The sequence below is a fragment of the Diabrotica undecimpunctata genome, chromosome 2, assembly GCF_040954645.1.
Source record: "Diabrotica undecimpunctata isolate CICGRU chromosome 2, icDiaUnde3, whole genome shotgun sequence".
NCBI classification, from domain to species: domain Eukaryota; kingdom Metazoa; phylum Arthropoda; class Insecta; order Coleoptera; family Chrysomelidae; genus Diabrotica; species Diabrotica undecimpunctata.
Window position 1 is genome coordinate 57,841,363 of NC_092804.1, and position 19,807 is coordinate 57,861,169.

Genomic DNA, 19,807 nt, shown 5'->3' on the forward strand with positions numbered 1-19,807 from the left:
ATTCCTACTTCAACATCTTCTCCTGCTTCTTGAAAGATTTCCTCAGAGTATATGTTAAACAGCAAGGGTTATAGTATACATCCCTGTCGGACCCCACGCTTGATTTTGATATCATCGGATTCTCCTGCCTCTGTACGAATAGACGATGCTTGATTCCAGTAAAGATTGCTAATAATTCTTAGATCATAGGTATTAATTCTAATATTTGTTAATATCTGCTTTATGGTAATCAATCAAGCATGCATAAATGTCCAATATAACTTGGACACTTCACCACAATTTCTAGTTTTAAATATTTTTCATGACTTTCCTACACATCGAGGTGCCATGATTCTCTTTTTCGTTGGTACGTACTAAATAACTAGGTTTTTTATCTGCTCTTCTGAAGCCCATAAACGCCTCTTTTATCCTTTTAAGTTTTGTTCTGTTCTTGACGATCCAGATTCGCGCTACCTGTTCTTCGACTTTGAAATTTTTGATACAGTCTCTTTATTTTCAGTAAAACTAAATTCATTACCATCAATGGAAACGTTACTTCCAGTATCAGTCTTATCACTTATAACAGAGAGCTTATCATTTTCAAGATTCTTTCCAATAGCAGATTTATAGTTTTTTGAAAAAGTGTCACTTTATTGAGTACTAAAATTTTTTTCAACAGTTCAACAATAAATTTCACAAATTTCGTAATTATGTACATCGTAGTTTTCAAAAGTTTTATCTGTAAACAAAGTATTAATATTATCATCACAGCTGTTCGTTAAAATATCATTATTAGGCTGAACATTATTACAATTTTCAGTCTTCTTCTCAATAATATCATTGCTACTTAAGGTAATGATATACACGTTACGTAAATCTCCCATTAATTGTACTTTTTTAAACTTAAAGTTATCTTGACGGCCTATATTATCACCATTATTTAGTTTTCCTGTACGACTCAATTCAAGTAACTGCAAACAATAATTCCACAGTCCATCAACGGAGTGATGGTTATCATTTTCATTGTCATCAGTGCCCTCCATTTATGAACATTGCAACACCACGTATCACATACATAACTTGTTATGGATCTTTATTTTAGTAATGCGCACAAAATATACAAAAGTAAATTAAAATTAAGAATTGGTATATACTTTGACATGCAATTGGTAGTAATAGCTTTTTGAATATTAAATTAAATTATAACAAAATAACTTACTTTTGTTGCCGACGAATCCAATAAACTAGCCCTCAATGGTTTTGTTATGGGAACTGAATGAGGTACGTGGTGTTCCGGTTAGGACTGTTATATATGGTGTTGCTTCATTACAGCGAAATCTGTTAAATTTTTTTCAAATCTAAAATGATTCAAATATTCCCCATCAGATGTTGCATCAAATGAAACAAAATCCCATTCAGCAAAAAAATGAGTTACGTGGGGTTGCTTGGATATAATTATTATAATCTTGGCAGACAATTTGAAAAGTTACGGTTATCTACATTTTCATAAATAATTGGTAGAATTGTTAAGACATCTTAATAATGTTTTCGAGTGGGAAACTTTCAGCGAATACTTTCGCCCCTCAAGATGTAACTCCCTAGCAAGAGTAAACGTTACCCTTACAATTTTAAATAGTAGGGAGGTTAGGCGTCATATTATTATAAAATGAGATACATTTTTACAATACAAATTATTGTATTGAGACTTCTTTTAGTTGAAATGGAAAATAATGATGTTGCATGAATTGTTGTTTCTAAATCTTATCGATAGAATTTCACAGACAGTCTTATTTTTGTCTTCACATTTCACCTTAAAAAGTGACTTTAGGGCTAAAAGCACACTCTGTCTAATATTCTTCTCTCTTCTCCATAGTCTTTATGGCCATCCGAGGATTACCGGAAAAATCTGGACCCATCCATAAAAGGTATGTATCCAGTCATCTGCACTTAAATGTTATTTCTCATAGTATAATCTATTCCGGCCTCCTACTGAAAAGTTTAGCTCCTATATCTGGTTAGAAGGATTTGTTCACCAATATTTACTATGTTGATAGTTTTTTAAAATTTCTTCAGTTAAGGAAGCATTTCATATTACTGAAGGCACTATAATATGACCAACCACATAACCAACTTTTCTTGGTTCTTGGTGTATCTTTTTTAGTTGTTGAGTTATTTTGAAAAAAAATGGGATTTTTTGAGAAATTCCGAAAATACTGTCTTAAATTTAAACTCGTATTTTTTCAAAACTAAACCTTCGAAACGGGTTAAATTTCCAAAATGTAATGTTTTTTATTAAAGTAAAGTAAATTGTAAATGAACAATGAAAATTTTCAACCAGGTAGTTTTGGTGGGGATGAGTTCTGCGTCACAAAAATATAAGCGGACTTTATTTTAGTTCTTCATTCAAAAACACTTTTCCCGATAAAATCTAAATTTTTGAAGTTATTCGCGAAAAACCTATTAAAATCATGCTTTTTTGGCGTGAAATTTATGAACTTTCAGTCACGAATGACTCCAAAAATTTTGGTTTTTCGAAAAAACAGATACCCTACCATTTTTGTCTTAAAACTCACTATTCGAGCGATAACCATAGTTCTTTTTGTAAACTTTTTTTCACCCCACGAGTTGGGGGGTAACCACTCCCAGAGCAAATTTCAAGCAAATCGATGCATATGTTATATATATTCAGAGGTTTTCTATAATTTTTACCTTCATATCTTGGACTAAATATTTAAAACATCTTCAATTTGGATTTGGAAGATGTTTGTTTGTTGATCAAAACTAGCTTCAGAATATTCTACTACATAATTTTAAAATGATTACTATAAATTATAGGTGTGTCCGTTTTTGATGCGGGTGAGTATATTTTGAAAGCTTCGTAAAGAAAAGATGTGTTACCTCATATTAAAGAATAATATCAACATTATTTACTTATTATTTTCTCAAATACCTTTAAACTTAAGAAAATATTTAAATTAAACAAACCTTTATGTCCACATGTCCATTACCCAAGTTGGTAAACAAATTTGGGCTTTTTAAATTATTTATTAATGCGAAAAAACACGTCTCTGGTTTTTAAATAAACAATTTCTATAGCCTCTGAACATAGTCCACTTAACTTTTTATGTTGCATTTGTAAAACTACAAAATAATCAATTAATTTATAATGTAAACTTCGCCTTGAAATAAGGAATTAATATCTGAAGTTTTTTTACAAATTTACTTAAATATTATAGATTAATTTTCGATACAAAAATTTATTTTCCGGGCCTCTTTTTCTTCTTCTTCTTCTTCTTTTTATGTAGACATGACTGTCTTTTTCAATGTGCCTCCAGTAAGTTGTCTTTTCATCGTTTTCGTGGTCTTCCTACTGATCGTCTTCCTATTGGGAACCGTCTCTTGTCGTCTTTACTACTTTATTTGTTGTCATTCGGCTTATATGATCGTTCCATTCTACTCTTTTATTTCTTACTCAGTAATTGATGTTCTCCACCTTACATCTACGTCGTATATCTGTACTTCTAGCTCTGTCCCATAGTATCTTACCATCAATTTCTCTAAGTGTTTTTATCTCTGCTGTTTCTAACATTCTTTTTGTCCTGTCTGTGTCAGGTCGTGTTTCTGCCGCCTATGTCATTATTGGTCTGATGACTGTTTTTTAAATTCTGCCTTTCATTTCTTTCTCGATATTTTTATTTCTCCATATTGTTTCATTCAGGCAGCCTGCGGCTCTATTTGCTCTATTTATTTAATCTTCCACTACAGTTTCGACCTTTCCGTAACTAGATAATGTGATGCCTAGATATTTAAGCTCTATCACTTGTTATATTCCCAAGTATATATAATTTCGGTTTACAACGTTCTTCGACGTCTTCCGATTTCCAATCTCCATCTCATTCTATCGTTCCATAGATCGTCTTCCAGTTCTCTTTCTCTGATTTCTTTATCAACTCCTTCTCTCCAACTTCTTCTAGGCCGTCCTGGTCTTCGCCTACCTCTTGGTTGCCATTCAAGAATTTGTCTTGGTATTCTATTCTCCGGCATTCTCCTTACGTGTCCGTACCATCTGAGTTGTGTCGTTTTGATGTCATCAACAATATTATGTGTAACCCCCATGATTTCTCGGACTCTCTCGTTTGTTATTCTGTCGCGTCTGGAGATTCCCGCCGAGCGGCGCCAGAAGTCCATTTCTGTTGCTCTAAGCATTTTCTCTGATCTGTCTTTTAGGGGCCACACTTCGCATCCATATGTTGTGATACTTTTTATTATGGTGTTGTATATTCTTCTTTTGTTGTCTTTGGAGATGTTTTTATCCCAGTCCTAATGGGACTGTCCTAAGCCTATGGACCTATCATATTCCCAAGTCCTGGACCTAACTAGTAAACCATTTTTTTTGCAAAAATGATTATTTATCAAAATAATCTCCTTTAACGGCGATACAATCATCACAACGCTTTTCTAATTTTTCGATACCGCCCTTGTAAAACGAGCTTTCAACAACGGCTTCAGTTTCATCGATTACTTCCTCATCATAGCGATATCTCTGGCCATGGAGCATGTTTGTGGTAATCGTGTGTTTTAAAAAAGGTGGTAATCGCTGTGAATCAGATCTGGAGTACACGGTGGATGCGGAATCAATTCAAAGTCCAATTGGTGTATTTGTGCCATCGTTTTCATCGACTTTTGACACGGTGCATTTTCTTGGTGAAACAACAAATGAGGCCTTTTCTTTATGATTTCGGTCTTCAAATGCTCTAATAAACCATTATAGTAGTCGATGGTTTTCTCAAATATGTTTTGATAAAGAATCGCCAGATATCTCACCAGATAGAAAGAACTTAAAGGAAAACAAAAAAGAAGAGAGTGCACAAAGGGATAACACATAAGTCATCTGATGTAACAGACAGTGATTTGTCAGATATTGTCGATGAAGACGAATTAGATGTTAATGAATTAATCTTCATTACACCACAACACTACCATTATAAAAGTCAGCTGCCCCTAACGAGACATGTTAATTTGTGTGGAAAGAGGAAAAACTAAGAATAATTATAGTGCATATGTGTGTTATGCGGCTCGTGGAATCACGCAGAATGTACAGATGTAAATACCCAAGAAAATTATAAATGCGACTCTTGTTTACGTTAAAAATATTACATTTAAGTATATCATAAAATAATATTATTATACTTTTGACATAAGCGTTTTTATTACATTAATTTTTAACATTAATAACTTTTTTTTAACGATAAATTCACTTCTTTTCTTTTTTTAATATTAGGATTTTACTCTTCGCATTTTTCTAAAACTTATTTTAAATATTCAAACTACTAATAATAATTAGAGGTTACTGTAAGGTACTGGCTGTTATAGACTACAAGCTCATGGGACATATTTAAGGGGTCATGATCCAGCATGAATCACAATAAATCAATACTAAAATATCTGTAATAACAACTTAAGAAACTATGCCGTCAATTTTTATCGCTACAGGTGGCAACAGACGTAAAGTAAACTTACCACTTCAGGGGGTAAGCCAATTTTATTAATACATTTACAACTTAGACAGGTAATATAAAAAGAATGACCTGCGACCTAATAAATAATGACCTGTCGTATAAAAATATTGATACCAGAAACAGGGACTTTTCGGAAAATTTTTACCCCATTTTCGGTAATTTGATACAGTACGGCGTTCATACACGAAGTTTCAGATAATTATTTAGATTGCCTTTTTTGCAATGCCGTACATATCGGATGGCACATCGGTAAGAAATCTAATTCATTAGTTGAGGTCATTGAAAAATTTAAGGCATCAATTCTTAATGATTACTTGATGCGTAAAAGAATTTTTGGCAGCTATTTATATATTGACTATCTGTATCATAATTTGGACTGTAAACACAATTGTTCAATATAAACCCATAACCTAATTTAATAACCTAGAAAATATAAATACTGATTTCTGTACCTGTTTTGTTATAGCTAACCATACAATTAAAATACTGAATATATAATAAAGATAAAATATGAATATGGAATTGTAAGCTGATTAAAGTGATTAAGTTGTAAAATTAGCTCCCATAAAAAACAAAATTCAGTAGTATCCATATTAAAAAGATAATAAAATATCACAAAGCGAACTATTAGTAAAAAGTTAGTACGCAAAATGGTGCAAAAAATTGTAAGTAATATATACCTTTGATTAATTATAACTCATAACATTCACACAATCGCAAATAAATTTAAATTAACTACAAAAAACTCGGCAAGATTAGTGATACTCGTATAGTTGCCTCCATATTTCTATCTACCATCAAGAAAGTGGCGGTATAAATGTTTAAGAAATTCGAGTAGCCGCTATCCAGGGACGTTCGCGATATTGGTTGTTTCACCGATACAAATTTATTGCTCTGAAGCTATTTTCTTGGGACATTTTAAAGTAATTAGTAGACTTCGGCAAATATGCAAATAAAAATGTAGAAAATATGCGCATAAATATGCACGTGTTTATCCGAAAATATGCAAATATTTTACAAAATATGCATACAAATAAATAAAAAAATCGTAAAATAGTAACAATTTTATTTAAAAAAAAAGTGTACATAACTAAATATTTCCTACTATTCATTAAGATTTACATTTATTTTAAGTAACTACATCATTTTTAAGTATGAATAAACTTATTTAGAATTATGGTAACAATAAATGACCAAGTGGTGTTCAAAATTTTCTAACAAAAACTTGTGGCTTCTGTCTGAGTACATATATTTATATATGGAAAAACTTCGTTCAACATCAACTGATGTAACGGGAGCATTTTTCAAACTAACCAAAACATTTGGTTCTAAATTAATTGTTTCCGAAATATTTCCAGCTAGAACACTGACTACTTCAGAAAGAATATGGTAACCTTTATTTTTTTCCATAGTAGCTTCAAATTTTTTTAAAATATCTTTTCCAATATTACCTCTAACGTTCCGACAACATGACGCAAATTCTTTTATTAATGCTGTACTTTCGAACAATGACAGTTTTGGTGATTCTAACTGAGTAATTGTTTTTTGAACAAAACTAAAATTTGATTTTATAAATGAAAGTTCTTGTTGAAGCAAGTTACTCTGAAAAGTTTGTTTAGAATCCAAAAGAGATTGGGAACTTTCATCTGTTAACGTATCAATTATGTTCTTTATTTTAACAAAATGATCCGCATAAAAATTAGCTGCTTCTAACCATGTTCTCCATCGCGTTAAAATAGGTTGTGGTGGAAGAGGAATGTTAGGTAGCATTTCTTTATAAAGTTGAATTCTTATAGGAGATTTAAGAAATACTTTTTTGACACTGGATATCATGGTATTTACAAGAGGAAACTTTTTTCGTATTTCCTCTGCAACTCTGTTTAATCCACGCGCTACACAAGTAACATGTATTAAATCTGGGAAAAATATTTTTAAATTTTGTCCTGCTTTCACCATATAAGGAGCAGCATCCGATAAAATAAGCAGTAATTTATTAGAAGGAATAGTTGTCGGAAGAAAAAAAGTTGCTATTGTTTCTTGTATAAAACGCGAAATTGTTAAAGCATTTGTTTTCTCAAGTTGCTGGCATGAAATAAGATGAGATTTTGGTAAGTTATCTTCTTTAAGAACACCAATCAATAAATGAGCAATATACTTTCCTGAGGAATCAGTGGTTTTGTCTACAGATATGTAAAAATAATTATCTGCATTTTCTTCCTTAATATTAATTAACACCGACGAGTATAGCCCGTTCACATTATTTCTTCTTAGAGACCGATCACTTGGAACATTAAGTTTGCAATATTTTTTTAGAAACGAACTAAAATTTACATTTGCTAATTTTGAAAGCGGTATGTTTGCAGACACTAATGCGCGACACAAGTCTTCATTAAAAGTTTCTTGCTCATCTAATTTTTTTGAAGTAGATTGGAAACATTTAGCCATTGAAGTTTGATGTTTTCCTCCTATTTTTCCTTTTTTTGCAATGTGTGAAGCAGTTCTCACATGTTGGTCTATCTGAAATTTCTTCTCACATGCTATCTATAAATAAAAATAAAAACCTTTATTTTAACCCAACCTTTAAAATATAAAAATATACAAGGTGTTTTTGGTTAATCAAATAACTGGTTTGGAAAAAAGAACACTCGCTAAGTGTTTTAAATGCAGTATTAATCCACAAATTAGTTTTTGTTACTAACCATTAGTACATCATATAACTTATTTTAAAATTCAACAAAAGTTTTTTTTTTTTTTGTTAATTCAATTACAATAAAAATAATTGTGTTTTAGAATAGCTGACTTCATAAAAAAAAGTAAAGGTGAAAATTTTTTCTAAATACACACCATTGTATTGTACCATGGACAATTTTTTCTCACTAAAGGAAGCTATTTTTCATTTAAAAACAACCTACGAGTACTAAATTTCAAGTAAATACGTTTATTGATTTTAAAGTTATTGTTGTTATTAACTAAAAGAATTTAATTTTTTTTAATTTTAACACCCTGTATCTCGAAAAGTAAATAAGTTTGACCCCTCATTAACTATATCGTTTTGTTCAATTTTTCGAGAAGTATCTACAGTCAAACGTTGTAAGTGTCATTTGGAAACACCCTGTATGTATGAAATATTAGATATTTAATAGAAAATATTAGATACTTACAATTTTGCCACAGACTGAACAGTAGATTTTTCCCATATCCATAGACAGCTCTTTATAAGGTTTAATCCAAGTTGAAGCACTGGTTGTTTTAGGCATTATAAAATCACAATCTTCCTTTTTGTTACGCACAACGAGTGTTTACGCTTTGAATATCAAAACAAAAATGATTTACAAATCTGAGCATCAAATTAGAAATGTTTAGGTACCTAATTCAATAAACTGGGAGATTTGGGAAAATCCCTAAATTAGGAACAAAAAACTATTAGCCGTTTACCTGCTGTTAAGATACAATAAATTGTAGATAGATTTGGGGATTAGATCATAAAATGCAAATGAGCGAACCCTTAGCGATTATCCAATAACTGAATGCCTCAGTGACCGAGACTTTCTAAGAATGTTGAGGGCTACTTAAATTGATCTTCTTTGAAATTGTAAATGTTTTGTACCTGTAGAGATTACGTACTTAGATCATTTCTTGATTAAAATGACTACAAAATTTTATACAAGAATTGAAATAAATTGGTATGTTTAAAAATTTTCAAATACAGTATAAAAATCTGAACTTTTATGCACTTTATGCAAACATTTATACAAATATGCCAAAATATGAAATATTTTCATAAAATATGCACAATATGCAAAATATGCAATATGCATATTTGCCGAAGTCTAGTAAGTAATTAGTATTTTAATCGGAATAAGCCAAAATTGAAGTTTAAACTAAATTTATTGACGTTTCAATTTCCACTTCGGAAATCGTTCTCAAAATACAAACATTAGTGTATTTATTAAAAAATTATTTATTTTAAACACAAATTTATTGATGTAATAATCAAATAACAATGCGTAATATGTATATAGTCAAAGAGAAGAAAAATCTGATTTTGAAAAAAAAAAAAAAAACAAAACGGTATATTTCTTTGTTTTTTTAATGGTTAAAAGTGAAATGTCAAAAATTTATAAATTTGCCACCCTGTTAAAAAAAATACTAGGTGATACATCGTTATTTTTTATTAGCGTTTAACGATGACGTCACATAGTAGTATTTTACATTCAAAAAAATATTGTTTTAAACAAAAGTTAACAATTTATAATGAAAAACTGAATGGTTTTAACTGAAATAGTCACCACATTAGCGTACCTTGTCTAAAATGTCTCCTCTGTATACGAGCTCCCATTATCGTCACTATTCAACAGATCGATAATAAATTGTCCACTGTTTAAAGTTAATTGTCCTTATTTTCTATATGGTTTAGTGCTTTTTTTTCAGTCGGCACTTGTGATCTCTGGTACTTTGTATTGAATTAAATCAATCACTTTCGCGTCAAATTTTAGAAAAATATTTTTCCTCCGAATTCGTTTTTTTACTATAAAAATCCCCAAATAAGTTTTATGGCAATGAAAATGCAAAAATAAGGTGGTAACCTTTAAACAGTATGGTCATGTTTTGTTGCAATCGTGTCCAGTATTTATTGTTTTTCACAAGTTTTGGGACGAAGCATTTTAAGTAACTGTTTCTTATTATAGTTCTCTTTAAAATACAAATCATTATCTGAGAGGAATCTTGTCGTTCCTGTTTTGGGGACGAACTGTTCGGAATTTCTAAGTCTTGAGTGATACCTGGTATTGACCATAATTATCACACTGCTGGGTGTTATATTAGGAAGTTTTCTTAAGGGTATTCTTAAACCGCTCTTCGGATATATTGGAATTCTAATTTCGATGATAATCTACACTACATTTTACTAGTTTTTTTACGTTAAGCTTTACCCTATTTGGCACATTTTTAGCCATTTTCAGTCATTTTAGCACACTTTAGCCCGTTTGAAGATCCACTTTGTACAAAAATCATTCAAGGACCTTTATTCGGAGGTACTCCTTTTAGCTGGCACTTAAGTGAAGCATCAGTCCAACTTTTGCTAACGGTATCATGCGTGTAATACCATATTTCATCTAAATGATAAATTGTTCGCTTTTGGTCTCGATATTCTTGATTTTTTTCTAAATAATGTAAATGCCAATGTACTATCCTCCTTCTTTCCATAATAGCCACTCGTTTATCGACGATTTTGTATTTGAATCCAAGTTTTTTCAGCTGTCTCTCTAAAGTAGTTTTATGACAGGTTATTCCCATCGCAACAAGCTTATTGTACATAATATCAATTGGTGATATTACATTTTTTCGTATGCCTCATAAACCAAATTCATTAAACATTTAGCAGTCATGCTAAATCAAGTCAAGATGTTTAAGTTTTCCAGCATCCGATCTTGTTTTTCCCTTTTTAATACCACTCTTCACAATGTCGCATGATAGAATGGTAGAATACTAAATTCCTGTTAGAAAGTCCGCTTTTCTTATGATACTAACTTTACTATTTACTTAACTATTTTCAGGATCATGTTGCAGATTTTTGTAAACGTTCATACAAGTTTTCTTGGATTCAAAACAATCATTTTGTTTGGAAGTCGTAAACCATTTTCTACAGTTTCAGTCTTAGTATCGTTGTTGTTTATATTACTTAAATGATTGTCGACTATTACATTTTCTTTACTACTACTTGGATTCTCCTGCATCCATGGACTAAAAACTGTAGATGATTTTTCACAGGGTCTAAACAGTTTCTTTATACACAGATATACAGTTTCCAAAACAAACTACAAAAAAATACTACAATTATATCGCCCACCTCAAAACAACGAAATTTCAACAAAACTAAAAATTAAAGCAATGCACATCTATAAACAATCTCGTTGCAAAGATAACATCTAAGCGAAAAATTTGTAAGTCTAGTCCCTGTAAAGATAAGCATTTCCCGGTATCTTAACAATTGCATTACTCATTGTAAATTAGTGATTTTAGAACTTAAAATAAACACTTTTTTTTCGAATTCAAAATTATTCTGCACATTATATTTGGAGCATTATTTGGTAAAAACATCTCATTTTTGGTGGTAAAAAAATATTTTAATTTATCTGGACCTGAAGGCTTATTATTAGGAGGTGCTTTTGACGGATAACAAAAATATGAAAACAGCAAAACCCCAGTCAAAAGCCACCGCGAAGACAGCAAGCTAAATAAGACCAAAGTAATATAACCAGACAGGTACTGCACTCAAATAACAACCAAAAGGAAGAAGAAGAAGAAGGGGAAGACCGGATAATAGCTGGAGAAGAACTGTAATAAGAGATCATGAAAGAATTTCACTCTGCGAAAAAAAGAGAGGAATGGAAAAGACTGAAAAATAGGATAAATTTTAGGGATGCACACAAAGTGCGTGATAGGACAGGACAGCACTGGAGCTTTGTCCAGCGTGAGGTCCCGCATGTCTCGTAAAAACTGCACTTTTATTATTTTTATCGGAATGATTTGGTAATTAGAGTTATACAAGTATCTATATTATGTTTGCAACGTAAAAATATTTATAGAAATTAAAAGGTTTAACATTTCAGACAAATTTTACATTACAGACATTAAAAAAATAAAAATAACATGTTGTCAATAACATAATTTAGTAATAATGTTACTTTAAAATTGCTCATGGAATTCAAACATTCCACTTAAAATAACACAGCTTACAGCGATTTTCTGTCTAACCAAAAGTAATATTTAATAATAAAATTAGAAGGCGGAGCATCTTTAAGCTCCCTTTCCTGGTCTAAATTTTCAGAAATATTCGACAATGAAACATTGAAAACATCTTATTAAATTGGTGGCGTAAATCATCCTGTATAGTATAGCAACTGAAACAATTTAAAGAGGAGAAACTCGAAATAAATAGAAATTTTTAACCAAAATATTGTACAGGAAAAGGTGTCACTTGTAGAAACTAAAGTAATTATTAAATTGGTCTAATACCTAATATAATTTTGATGTTTAATTTTTAAGACAATTTGTAAAAAATATGCTGACAAAAAAATATAAAATATTAAATTTGTCTCTATTATTATTATTATTATAAAAATATATTTACTTATTTCTCTTTGTCAACCATTTTCCATCCACTCCTAAATGTAGGTCTCTCCCAATTGCTTCCATCTTCCTCTATCTTGCGCCAATCTAATCCACTGTTTAGAATTTACTAATTTAGCTTTGCGGGGCAGCGGGACGTCCCTTTTGGGTACAGAACGGATGAAAAAGTGCGGTACCCGGGACGGGACAATAGCCTGTCCCACGTAATTTCTCGGAAATAATTTCCATAATAGGAAATTTCGAAGAAATAAAACAAATAAAACAGAAGAGGATGCGCTGATCCAGCCAATCAGTTATATTTCACTTTTGGTAAGAAACGCAAGAGCAACCAATACTCCATATGGAGTAAAAGCAGAAGAGAAAGACGTATTAATTAATTTAATAATAAAATGTTTAATAATATATAAACCTAATATTATTAAATATTATTTTAATTATATAAAATTAAACATTAAATTTTTAATAGCTATTAATGTTTATTTTTAACTAAATTTACCTAAAATAAATAAATAAATAATAATTTATAAATAATTCCAGTTTACTATTGAATAAAAAAAATAATTTTTATAAAGTTATCGTTCTTTGCGTATGACAAGAGTCCATAGATATTTTAGCTTTTGACATCTTAAGCACTACTAAGTATGAAATATGATGTATTAAACTGCTCTTTTTCTAAACAAGATAATTTATTTCGTTGAGTTTCTAGTACGTAGAAATTCATTCATTACTTATTTTAAATGAATAAATAGTTTTTGGAATCTACAAATCAAAGTCTGATCAATTAGTTCCATTTTATTAGGTTTAATTACAAGCTATTTAATAATTATCAAATCAAGGTTGATCATTCACAGAAAAAATTAGCATACAAAAGATACTTCCTTAAAAATTATATTTTTACTTCTTTAAAACATCTCTAAATAATGTCAGAATATTACGTAAGTAGTTGTTACGTTTATATAAAGTTTTTTAACATAAGCGGAAATTTTACTGAACTCATCAATTTTGAATTAGGTATTTAAAATGAGTAATTACTGAAAATTTCGTTAAAACAATTTTATTATCACAGCTATTCACACTTTTTTTGATGTAGATGAAACTGTTTAAGTTATAAGTTAAAAATGGACACTCCGATAATTTATCGAAAATGCGATATTTTTTAATAGATTTTTCATTTGTTTTGTGTTTAACGATAAACACGATTTAGTAGAATATTTTTAAGATAGTTTTAATCAAGTACCGTCTGTCAAAGATAAATAAATTCCAGATATTGCAGAACAAAATATCAAAAATATTAAAGTTTTATCAATCATATTTTATAAGTACCTAGTTAGTTTCAGTTGTTTTACTCTCACATTTCTGTTTATTATTCATTATGTATTTTTAACGTGTATTATTACCATCTCCTTCTTCTTTCTCCTTATAAGCAATTGTGCTTGTTCATTGGCCGATTAATACCTCTATGGAAGGTTGTCACTCCATCTCTTGCGCGGCCGTCCGATACTTTTTTTGCCGATTGGTGATTTATCTCTTGCTATTTTGACGACACGGGTCTCCTCCATTCTGCTTATGTGGTTATTCCATTTTTTTTTCTATTCTCTTCTCTATTTTGTGTCCATTCATTTATACACTGCACGTTACATTTTTTTCTCATGTCTTCACTTCTCTTTCAATCTTTTAGCGCATTTCCTGTCATTCTTCTCAATACTCTCATCTCTGCTGTTTCCAGTAGCCTTTGCGTTGTGGCTGTGTCGGGACTTGTTTCTGAGGCATATGTCATTATTGGTCTTACACTGGTTTTATAAATTCTTGACTTCATCTTAGTGTTCATGTGTCTGTTTCGCCATATAGCGTTATTAAGGCATCCTGTAATTCGCTTTTTGTTCTTGATTTCTCAGTTCTTTGTCCAGATCTCCATAGCTAGACAGTGTAATTCCCAGCTATTTTATTTCCATTACTTGTTCAATACAGATCCCATAAATTTCTATTTTACACCTGGTTTGCTCTTTGCTGACTACTATTGTGTTAGTTTTATCAGATGAGATTCTCATATTAAATTCTTTTGCTCCTATGTTAAATCTGTGGACAAGTCTTTGCAGACTATCTTCATCTTGGGCTATTAATATTGCGTCGTCTGCGTAACGGACTATTTTTATTTCTTTATTTCCAATTCTGTATCCTCTTCCTTTGTTAGCGCTTTTGATGATTTCATCCATGATTAAATTGAAGAGCATGGGGCTCAATGAATCCCCTTGTCTTATTCCGCTGCCTATTTCTATAAGTTCTGTAAGTTGTCCATCTATTTTGACTTCTATTTTGTTGTTTTGGTAGATGTTTTCGATAGTTTTTATAATATTTAGGGGAACTTATCTATTAAACAGAAGATGAATTACATCTTTGAGTCTTACTCTGTCAAACGCTTTCTTTAGGTGAATCAGACACAGAAATGGTGGTCTATTATACTCTAGTAATTTCTTAGTAATTTGCTTTATATAACGAATATTGCATCTGTACACAATATTACACTACTATAACCCTGTTGTTCATCTGCTAAACTTATCCTCTGATTTATTAGCACTTGTAAAATTTTAGTTGTAAGTTTAAGGGTAGTATTTAACAAGTTTATACTTCTGTGGTTTTCTGACTGTTATCTCCTTTTTTGAATAGTAGAATTAATTTGCTCGGTATTCATTCTTCCGGTATTTTAGTGTGTTTTATAATTTTATTAATTAATGTTGTTAATTGATCTGTCATTGCTGCTCCACAATATTTCAGTAATTCGTTTGGTACCTTGTCTTTACCTACTGCTTTTCCCTTCTTCAGGTTTTCAAGTATTTTCCGAACTTCCTGTACATTTATATTAAGTTCTTGATTTGTGGTAATTTCTGGTGTTTCTAGGGCGTTTTTAGGTAGTCAATCCACGTATCTTTTGAAGTTATACTTCTATACGCGCGCTCCACGTTGGAAATTTGCATGGGAGTGAATCTGTGAAATCATTACATATGTAAGATAATGAGTAAGAGAGAGACAGAAGATATATTTTCTCTCTCTTCCTCTCTCGAATATAAAAATGTTCCTTTTGTATATATATTTTATATTATATATATATATTATATATATATATATATATATACATATTATATATATAATAAAATATTTATTAATATTATTATTTATGTGATATGTTTTGTATTATTTATTAAATGTTCATAATTATATTAGTCTTTTGTATTTCAAAATAATAATCTCAATAAATCACTGTATGACCCAGAACTGTCAATTTTGAAATACGTTTGTGTCATGTCCTCGGTAGTATAGTAGTCAGTATCCCCGCCTGTCACGCGGGAGACCGGGGTTCGATTCCCAGTCGGGAAGGACTTTTTTATTAATATTATTACATGGTAAATTAAAAATATGCGTAAGTAGAAAAGTTACGTATATTATTGTCATTTTTAAATACTTATGAATATTGCATTTTAATTTGTATTGTATTATTATATTGAATTATGTTGCACTGTATTGTAGTGTATTTTTTTATGTATATTATTGTCATTTTTAAATACTTATAAATATTGCATTTTAATTTGTATTGTATTATTATATTGAATTATGTTGCAGTGTATTGTATTGTATTTTTATATTAATAACAAAATAAACAATGAATTTTACTCCAGAGTATGTGTAAACAAATTTTTGCATTCAACTCCTTTCATACATATATGAAAATAAAAATATACATTTTCATCAAAATATTGATTCAATCCTTTATTTACTATACTCCTATTACAGGTCAAATGTTGTTTATTAATTGTTAGTAACTTGTTATTAATTCTGTTTCTCTTTCTGCTATGTCTTACCTATAGCATTACATATGTAATGATTGTGCAGATTGACTCCCAAATAAATTTGTAACGGCGAATGCGCGTATAGAAGTGTAACTTCTACCGGCAGTCCCACTGGATTGCCACACCCGTTTTTTTTCTATGTGTTTTGGTTATATTAGCTCCTTTACCTTCGTTCTTTGACCTCTTATGAAGCGCCATATTTCCTTTTACAGACTGTAAAAATCATATTCCATTTCTTTCGAAAAGCGTTCCCAGTGATCATTTTTTATTTTTCTTACAAGTGCATGTGTTTCGTTTCTAATTGTCACTGTAATTATGGTATACCTCTTCTGTTTTGGTTAACATGTATTTCAGGTAAGCTTTTTTCTTCTCTTTACATTTTTCCTTCACTTCTGTATAAAATCATGGATTTTTTCGCCTTGGGAACGATTTATTTTTATTTATATTTTTTTTTCACCAAACACTTTCTTTTTTTTATTACCTTATTTAATTAACTTTATTACCTTAAATTATTGAAACCTTAGATCGTTTCATTAATCTAAGATTATTACATATTTTGTTTGTGTCAGTTATTGCTATTTTTAAGGTGTCTTAGAGCCCAAAAACTGTTTAATTGTGATTTTTGGCAGAAGTAGTCAGTCGCCAGTCACCAATAAGCTCTATTTAATAAATCAGTAACTCGACTCATTTCTGTTGTCCACAACGGTATCCATAGTTCTTCAGGGCAATTATCTAGTAAAGCTGCTTTTCCTTTCATTATTTTTATAGTTCTATTATTTATTATATAGTCTGTTATTTTATCCACCATTGCTGTTACTAACTCTTGTGGTTTTGCTGGTGGTCTGCCAATAAAATTACTTTCCTAACAAGCTAATATTGTTTGTCGTCTAGCTCAGTGGTTCCCAACCTTTTTCCCATGATCGCCCCCTTAGACAGGTTTCACCAGTTACAAATACTACAATCGCCCCCCCCCCCACCCAATTAAATTGAACAAAAGGTAAGTGTCCATATTTATTTATTTTTACATTTCGTAAAATGATAAATGGTTATATGTGTGTAAAAGAATTGTTAATGGCTTCCTTGGGCCTGGTGTCTCTCATATAATTTCTTTATGTCTGGCTCAATGTTGGTTAAAAACAACCTCAAATCCCCTCTTTCTATTATGTCGAGCCTATTTCTTTGTCTGTTTTTCAATATACACACAGAACTAAAACCTTTCTCCACTAGATATGTTGTGGGGAATGCTAATAATAATAATTTGATTGCATTTCACAAGATTGGATACACTTCTTTTATCCGCGGCCAAAATCTTTCGTACCCACACTCCCGAAACAAACTTTCAATTTCAACATCATGTCTCAAATTAATCAAGTTTTCTTGAAGAGAAGAACATACCGTTGAAACTTCCACGCTGAAAGGATTGATAAACCAAGTTGGCACTTTCAGACTAGCCAAATCTTGGAATCGGGATGCAGATCTTCTTTCAGTGTTTGAAGGTGGAGGCAATATGTTTGAAGATCCTCCGAATCACCACAAGAAGATTTCAAGTTGGGGAATTTGGTGCATATTTTCTTCTCTGCATATTTTCTTCAAAAATAGATAGTTTGTCAATGAATGCTCCGACTACTCCCTTCGCTTTGGCCATATTTATGTTCTTCCCCTGTAGTTGCAGGAAGCAACTTCTTCCCCTGAAGTCGAAGAGAATCGTTCAACCTCCCACTCAAATTCTTGGCAGCCAAATGCTCTCTGTGAATGACGCAGTGAACACATAAAATTCCAGGTACTGCTTGTTTCAGATGTGCAATAAATCCCCAATGGCGTCCTGTCATTGCTGCTGCATCGTCAGTAGCACAGGCGATCATATTTAATAAGGGAATCTCTTTTTCCTCAAAAAATCTCTTAATGACTTCAAATTTGGAAGATCCTTTTGTATCAGTAATCAGACTTCTAACAAATAGCATTTCCTCGGCCATTTCTCCATTGTCGTCAATGAATCGGACATATGACAGCAGCAAAGCTATGCTGTCACTCAGGGTACTCTCGTCAAGTTGCACAGTAAACTCTCTGCTTTTCAATTTGTTGCAGAGAACATCTTCGACATTCGCTCCCATTTCATCAATCCTTCTGGAGACAGTATTATTGCGGAGAGGAACTGCATCTGTTACTTGGCTGGCCTGACTGGGTACCAACATAGTATCAACTATCTCTTTGACAGCTGGGAGGATGAGTTCTTCTCCAATTGTGTGCGGCTTGCCACTTTTTGCTATTAAGAATGATACCTTGTAGGAAGCTAGGGAGGCTAGGAGTTCTTGTCGTTTTTCTTGGTAGCTTTTGCAATCAATGACCCAACAGTAACTCGCCTTTCATACTTTGCCTTGAGCTCCTGTAAACGAAAGAAATACACATTCACTTTAATTATTATAAGTAATGGTAATAAAGTTTAAAAAAGGTTTTCTTTCAGTCTGACTTTTGGTAATAGAAAGTAAAAATAATTATAATATGTACCTAGGTACAGTTACGATCACTAAATAGTTTACACTTTAATTTTTACATTGTAATACTTTTGACGTAAAAGGTGCGTTTAAACGGGGTAAAAATTTAAAAAATAGGCTCCTAAATACGTAAGTCTGTAAACTATTCAATGATTGTAACTGTACATGGAAAAATTACATCCTACAAACAAAAGACTTTTACTCACCGCAAAATATTGGACGGGTCTGTCTGACTTCTCTGGATGAATCCTCTTCAAGTGATCTATAAGACGAGGCGGCTTCATGGATTCGTTTGACAAAGATTTTGCACAAATAAGACACAATGGTAGATTCTTATTTCCTGGCAATTCAATGAATCCATATTTCAAATACTCCGTTGAGTACTGCCGGCACTTTTTTTTTAGGTGCTGACATTTTGAGAGCAAAACAAAAGAGTAATTAATTACAACTTATTGAGAAGGCAAAGAATAAAAACACTATCTTGCAATTCTCAATAAATAATTATATTGCCACGCGTCGACGTCTCTGTCCGAATTCTAACATTGCGACTAATAATGATTCTAATATTGTGACGCCTCGTGTTCGACAAGATCTGTGACTAGACGAGATTATTACCTGCATTGGTATACATATATTTACTTTTTATTATCCTATGGATATCCGATCGAAAGTATTATATTTTTTTCTCTTTTCTTATTTTTCTCAATTACCCATTTCCCGTTTTCCGGATGCTAAACGATCCCCTTATCGCCCCCTTTTCTCTGTCGCCCCCCATATCGCCCCCTTCGCTCTATCGCCCCCCTGATATTTCAAATCGCCCCCCGGGGGGCGATCGCCCCCAGGT

General features: G+C 31.4%; 1 protein-coding gene across 2 annotated transcripts in view; it reads left to right on the forward strand.

The window, feature by feature from the left end:
• LOC140434596 (fatty acyl-CoA reductase wat-like) overlaps window positions 1–19,807 on the forward strand; it is a 107,481-nt gene that overhangs the window by 26,121 nt on the left and 61,553 nt on the right. The window contains exon 2 of one of the 2 annotated variants that reach the window (XM_072522973.1): window positions 1,853–1,904. The exons of the other annotated variant lie outside the window; for it this stretch is intronic. The gene's annotated coding sequence lies outside the window, so the exon portion shown is untranslated. The remainder of the gene's footprint in view (window positions 1–1,852; window positions 1,905–19,807) is intronic. 2 annotated transcript variants of the gene reach the window in all.